Here is a 7,743-nt window from a genome sequence, read left to right as displayed (position 1 = left end):
ATTCAATTTGGTTTGTCTGCCGGGCGGCAAAACTGGGTTTTGCAGACACATGTTTCTTGAAGACATTTATAAAGATATGGACTATGTTCTTGATTTACCGCTCAAATATGAGAATATCTACAAATGCAAAAAGCTCATTGAAATTGCTACAAAAATGTCAAGCATAGGTCTACAATGACATAAAAACAGAAACTGACTTAAAGAGAACATGATAATGCCACTAAAACTGGGGGAAAAATTGAGGACATTCTTCCCGTCAATGTCTGATTATCTATTTAATACTTTTTAACCTATATAGAAAATCTTGGTTTAAAAAAATATAAATCATACACCTATTTTTTGTGAGAGTTCTATCGCACACCCCATATATCCGGTTTTTTTTCAACGTACGGGATGTAAAAATATGTAAAAACTTATTTGGGGAAATAAGCATCCTTTTTCTTTGGACGGCATCACTACTGAATTACTGAATTTAATCATGTAACTCTAAGCGGTCACTTCTTGGTGTTTTGGTTTCAGTCCTTATAGCTGCCTTTCTACTTAAGACTTATTTTAATAATATTTTACACCGCCTGTGTGTTTGTTAAAAACGACTGCGCACGTGATCAAAGTGAAAACTTATATGTGCATGCTACTGTAAGTTTTCTAACATGACAAGTGATACATGCTCATTGGGTCAGTAATTCGGTCAAAAATGTGCTTCCATGGTATAGTCGAAAGCAGTTCATAATAAATAGATCCTTATTTTCCCACTGTTTGCGTAAATTCATGTTGAACGTTTTCACTGCTACAATACATCCGGCATGAAATGAGATAGTATCCATGAGACACTTTGTATGACAAATTCTGCAAATCGAAACCGGAAGTAGGTGTTTACTGCTCGGACAAAAGCAATTATGCGCCATATTTAGGGAAGCAGACCATAACTGACTGGCATTTCACTAAGCACAATTCAACCCCACTTTGTTCTCTCTTTTTTTCAATACTATTATGAAAGAACGGAAAATAGGTGTAGGAAAAGGTGATGTTCTAGAATAAATAATGAATAAATATGAATTACAGAGGAACAATAAAAATGCGCAAACATGACGTCAGCACCCGTTTCTCTATTTTTCAAATACATAAAAAAGGAAATATAATTCAATGTGAGATCGGAATACATTTCACTGGTGAAGACTATAATTTATATTTTCACTCGTGGCACTATATTTCACTCGACTAATTTCGATCTTACACTAAATGAAACAAATAGAGCATCATATTTTTAGAAGACTATGTATATAGTTAAAACTGTAGGTCTTTAGGTTCCGACGCACATTTTATTTAAGAAATAATTTATAGCAAAACTATTCAATGCTTACTGGTGAAATACTGTGTCTATACAGTAAGATGTTGTCCTTATCACTCAAAGTTATCACTGTTGATCTACTTGTACAGTGTGCATGAATTGTAAATGATTAAATGATCTGGTGCATTGCTCGATTTAAATTCAATTATTAAAATTATTAGAATATCATATCATTATACAGAAAGAAATTAGATGAAATGGAACGATACGTCTCACGTCGTGTATATATATACTCGTTTCTGTTTCACGTACTGAGCTAAAATTTGTTGCATATCTCAACGTATTTATTGATAAAGTAAAGATTTTTTGTGAGAATAATTTACACATTCCACTCGCGCCATGAGCTCGTGAGAATTTTCCCACTAGCTCAATGAAATATATTTCATTACATATATTCTCTACGTGTATAGCTTATTCTAACAAAACTGATATTACGTACAGTATAAATGTAATAAAGCCTTGACGTCGACGTCATTTATAATATACGTTGACCAATACAGAATATTTAATGAGTTTTATTTGTTGGATTTGTTAAACTAGTTGAATAAAATGATGAAATGCGAGGCTCTTTAACTCGTTAAATAGAAATGATAATATGCACGACATAGGCCTAACGTCTTATCATTGCATTTAGCTCGTTTAATAAATTCAGTTGGAGATGACACTCATGTAATATTTATTATTTACAAGTCTGTGTTTGAATGCCTATTAACAATATCATATCTAATCTTCGCCAAACTTTATACAATGCTTATCGGCAGAACCTCTAAACCAATAGTTACTAGTATGCATTATCAATGTTGTGTACACAGAAGTGTGCCTTCAATAGTTTTTACCCTTTCTTTTCAGGAAACACATGTGTGTCTCTTGCGGTGAAGTACGGGGTAAGTTTCATACCCATGTTGTATCTTGTAGGGGAGTGCGTAAGGAAAGTGCGAGTGATCTGTTGAGTGAGGAGAACGCGAGGATTGATTCGTTACGACAGACAAGCTTTAGTGTGAAAGAACTTAAGTCCGAATACGGTAGGGACTGGCCGCGTTTTGCCTACTCGTATGTTAAAATAGGCGTCCCAGTAAGAGTTGACTATAAGAAGGCTGTGTCTTCAATTGAAGATTTAATGTCTTATGTAGAAAGGAACAACCTAGGAAAATTTAATCGTACGGTTCAAGGTGTTCTTAACTTTCAGTGGAACGCTGAATCATTTGCTCAAGAAGTGTCAAATGAAACGCTAGGTAGCAACGAGACACTGCTTTCGCCCTGTAGCAAGTGTCCGACATAGAATTGAATGAAATCGCAAACGTGCTTTCCCGCGGTCAGGTCATCGAGCAAGGTCAAGAGAATGATCAGTACGTGTCCGGTGAGTAACCGAATTTCGGTTCTCCGGAAAGTATGCAAATTAAAACGTCGCAAAGTGCATCCGTTTCTAGTTTATCTCAACAGCAAGTGTCTGCTAACGATTTAATGTTTTAAATGTGAACGCGCACGAGTATTCCGATAGTCAGGACTATGCATTAACTGCTAGACCCCTTGAAACGTCCGTTGATATAGGTGGACTTATAGATCATACGGTAGCTGATAACAAAACAGAGCTTGACTCACCGACTCAAAAACGAAAACGCGTCATAAAATCATCTCCAGAATCCAACACATCACCTAGGTCATTGGTTCGAATGCCAGATGCGTCTCCTCCTTTGGTCACACGGTCAAAGTATGGCAGAATTAAACAAACACAAGACAAAAAAATGACGGTTTCTTGATCGAGGACGATGATTTTATTGATCCCTCATATAAATCAGAGAAAAAGTAGGACTTAAGGCACGTGGTACTTTGGTTTAAAACAGAAATTAATTCATAAAAATATTTTGGCCTGATATTCAAGCAGACACGGAAACGCCAAGTGCTGACGAGTACTCAAAACTTGTTAAGAAAAATCCACAATTCAGACTAGGCACAACGGTTGACAGAAAAAAAAATCAAAATGCGTTTCTAGGATTAGTTATTACAAAAAGAGCTGTCGAAATAGTTGGTCGAGAAAAAATAACTGATGTCAATTCTAAGTTCGAGGCATTACTTAAAGAAAGAAATTGGTTTTCTAAAAAAGCTTGTCCGAATGTATAAAATTGTATGAGGAAAATATTGCCCAAAAGAAACGGAATCAGCGAAAAGACTGAAAACGCCTTATTAAGGACAAAACCATTTTGCCCTCTATTGAAAAACTAGAATGGCCCGCAATTTCCCAATGTAAAACGGAGTTTAAAGGTACTGGCATCGCTGATATAGAGGCGGGAACTATTATTTGTGATTATCACGGAGAACTTTTGCCATTCAAAGAAGGCCATAAAAGATATTTAGAAAATACGTCTGACCAAAATGTGAACATGTTTAAATTTGATTTTTGCGGTAATGTGTATTATATTGATGCAAACAAGGATAAATGTAAATGCCACCCTGGCAAGACTCTGAAAGGTCGGCTCATCAACCATTCGGAATCTAATCCAAACATAAAGCCAGTTGTCTATCATTTAGAAGATGAATATCCTATCATATTATTTATTTCCTTCAAGCACATAAAAAACGCGAGGAATTATATTTCAACTACGGTTGCAAAAATGAAAGTATGTCGGCAAGGTTAGACTGGATGTCAGTGTAAAAGTAAAAGAATTACAAGATGCCTGCACCCAGTACTCAAACCTTTTTGAATCAGCTTGCGTTTAAAAATGCCCCTAGCCAGCCCAGCATATCCCCAAATGGATATAAAATTATAGTGTTATAACACATTGAATTCGTGAGTTGAAGTCGCTGCATGCACTTTGCAGGATTTCATTAAAATAAATATAAGGGTAATTGCATTCGTTAGTTGAAGTCGCTGCATGCACTTTGCAGGATTTCATTAAAATAAATATAAGGGTAATTGTATTTGTGAGTTGAAGTCGCTACATGCACTTTGCAGGTTTTCATTAAAATAACTATAAGGGTAATTGTATTCGTGAGTTGAAGTCGCCGCATGCACTTTGCAGGATTCCATTAAAATAACTATAAGGGTAATTGTATTCGTTAGTTGAAGTCGCTACATGCACTTTGCAGGATTTCATGAAAATAAATATAAGGGTAATTGTATTCGTGAGTTGAAGTCGCCGCATGCACTTTGCATGATCTCATTAAAATAACTATAAGGGTAATTGTATTCGTTAGTTGAAGTCGCTGCATGCAGTTTGCAGGATTCCATTAAAATAAAGATAAGGGTAATTATATTCGTTAGTTGAAGTCGCCGCATGCACATTGCAGGATTTCATTAAAATAACTATAAGGGTAATTGAATTCGTGAGTTGAAGTCGCCGCATGCACTTTGCAGGATTCCAATAAAATAAAGATAAGGGTAATTGTATTCGTTAGTTGAAGTCGCCGCATGCACATTGCAGGATTTCATTAAAATAAATATAAGGGTATTTGTATTCGTGAGTTGAAGTCGCCGCATGCACATTGCAGGATTTCTTTAAAATAAATATATGGGGTAATTGTATTCGTGAGTTGAAGTCGCTGCATGCACTTTGCAGGATTGCATTGAAATAAATATAAGGGTATTTGTATTCGTGAGTTGAAGTCGCCGCATGCACTTTGCATGATTCCATTAAAATAAATATAAGGGTAATTGTATTCGTTAGTTGAAGTCGCTGCATGCACTTTGCAGGATCCCATTAAAATAAATATAAGGGTAATTGTATTCGTTAGTTGAAGTCGCTACATGCACTTTGCAGGATTCTATTAAAATAAATATAAGGGTAATTGCATTCGTGAGTTGAAGTCGCTGCATTCACTTTGCAGGATTTCATTAAAATAAACATAAGGGTTATTGTGTTCGTGAGTTGAAGTCGCTGCATGCACTTTGCAGGATTTCTTTAAAACAAATATGAGGGTAATTGTATTCGTGAGTTGAAGTCGCTACATGCACTTTGCAGGATTTCTTTAAAATAAATATAAGGGTAATTGTATTCGTTAGTTGAAGTCGCTATTTCATTAAAATAAATATAAGGATAATTGTATTCGTGAGTTGAAGTCGCTGCATGCACTTTGCAGGATCTCATTAAAATAAATATAAGGGTAATTGTATTCGTGAGTTGAAGTCGCATGCAAATTGCAGGATTTCATTAAAATAACTACAAGGGCAATTGTATTCGTTAGTTGAAGTCGCCGCTTGCACATTGCAGGATTTCATGAAAATAAATATAAGGGTATTTGTATTCGTGAGTTGAAGTCGCCGCATGCACATTGCAGGATTTCTTTAAAATAAATATAGGGGTAATTGTATTCGTGAGTTGAAGTCGCTGCATGCACTTTGCAGGATTCCATTAAAATAAATATAAGGGTAATTGTATTCGTTAGTTGAAGTCGCTATTTCATTAAAATAAATATAAGGATAATTGCAGGATTTCTTTAAAATAAATATAAGAGTAATTGTATTCGTTAGTTGAAGTCGCTGCATGCACTTTGCAGGATTTCATTAAAATAACTATAAGGGTAATTGTATTCGTTAGTTGAAGTCGCTGCATGCACTTTGCAGGATTGCATTAAAATAAAGATAAGGGTAATTGTATTCGTTAGTTGAAGTCACCGCATGCACTTTGCATGATTCCATTAAAATAAATATAAGGGTAATTGTATTCGTTAGTTGAAGTCGCCGCATGCACTTTGCATGATTCCATTAAAATAAATATAAGGGTAATTGTATTCGTTAGTTGAAGTCGCTGCATGCACTTTGCAGGATCCCATTAAAATAAATATAAGGGTAATTGTATTCGTTAGTTGAAGTCGCTACATGCACTTTGCAGGATTCCATTAAAATAAACATAAGGGTTATTGTGTTCGTGAGTTGAAGTCGCTGCATGCACTTTGCAGGATTTCTTTAAAACAAATATGAGGGTTATTGTGTTCGTGAGTTGAAGTCGCTGCATGCACTTTGCAGGATTTCTTTAAAACAAATATGAGGGTAATTGTATTCGTGAGTTGAAGTCGCTACATGCACTTTGCAGGATTTCTTTAAAATAAATATAAGGGTTATTGTATTCGTTAGTTGAAGTCGCTATTTCATTAAAATAAATATAAAGATAATTGTATTCGTGAGTTGAAGTCGCTGCATGCACTTTGCAGGATCTCATTAAAATAAATATAAGGGTAATTGTATTCGTGAGTTGAAGTCGCATGCACATTGCAGGATTTCATTAAAATAACTATAAGGGTAATTGTATTCGTTAGTTGAAGTCGCCGCTTGCACATTACAGGATTTCATTAAAATAAATATAAGGGTATTTGTATTCGTGAGTTGAAGTCGCCGCATGCACATTGCAGGATTTCTTTAAAATAAATATAGGGGTAATTGTATTCGTGAGTTGAAGTCGCTGCATGCACTTTGCAGGATTCCATTAAAATAAATATAAGGGTAATTGTATTCGTTAGTTGAAGTCGCTATTTCATTAAAATAAATATAAGGATAATTGCAGGATTTCTTTAAAATAAATATAAGAGTAATTGTATTCGTTAGTTGAAGTCGCTGCATGCACTTTGCAGGATTTCATTAAAATAACTATCAGGGTAATTGTATTCGTTAGTTGAAGTCGCTGCATGCACTTTGCAGGATTGCATTAAAATAAAGATAAGGGTAATTGTATTCGTTAGTTGAAGTCGCCGCATGCACTTTGCATGATTCCATTAAAATAAATATAAGGGTAATTGTATTCGTTAGTTGAAGTCGCTGCATGCACATTGCAGGATTTCTTTAAAATAAATATAAGGGTAATTGTATTCGTTAGTTGCAGTCGCTGCATGCAGTTTGCAGGATTCCATTAAAATAAAGATAAGGGTAATTGTATTCGTTAGTTGAAGTCGCCGCATGCACTTTGCAGGATTTCTTTAAAATAAATATAAGGGTAATTGTATTCGTTAGTTGAAGTCGCTACATGCACTTTGCAGGATTTCTTTAAAATAAATATAAGGGTAATTGTATTCGTTAGTTGAAGTCGCTACATGCACATTGCAGGATTTTTTTAAAATAAATAAAAGGGTAATTGTACTCGTTAGTTGCAGTCGCTGCATGCACTTTGCAGGATTGCATTAAAATAAATATAAGGGTATTTGTATTCGTGAGTTGAAGTCGCCGCATGCACATTGCAGGATTTCATGAAAATAACTATAAGGGTAATTGTATTCGTGAGTTGAAGTCGCTGCATGCACTTTGCAGGATTTCGTTAAAATAAATATAAGGGTAATTGTATTCGTGAGTTGAAGTCGCTGCATGCACTTTGCAGGATTTCATTAAAATAACTATAAGGGTAATTGTATTTGTTAGTTGAAGTCGCTGCATGCAGTTTGCAGGATTCCATTAAAACAAAGATAAGGGTAAT

Source organism: Mya arenaria, chromosome 14, assembly GCF_026914265.1.
Source record: "Mya arenaria isolate MELC-2E11 chromosome 14, ASM2691426v1".
Lineage (NCBI taxonomy): Eukaryota > Metazoa > Mollusca > Bivalvia > Myida > Myidae > Mya > Mya arenaria.
The sequence above is the reverse complement of the archived record's forward strand: the minus strand, read 5'-3'. Positions refer to the sequence as shown.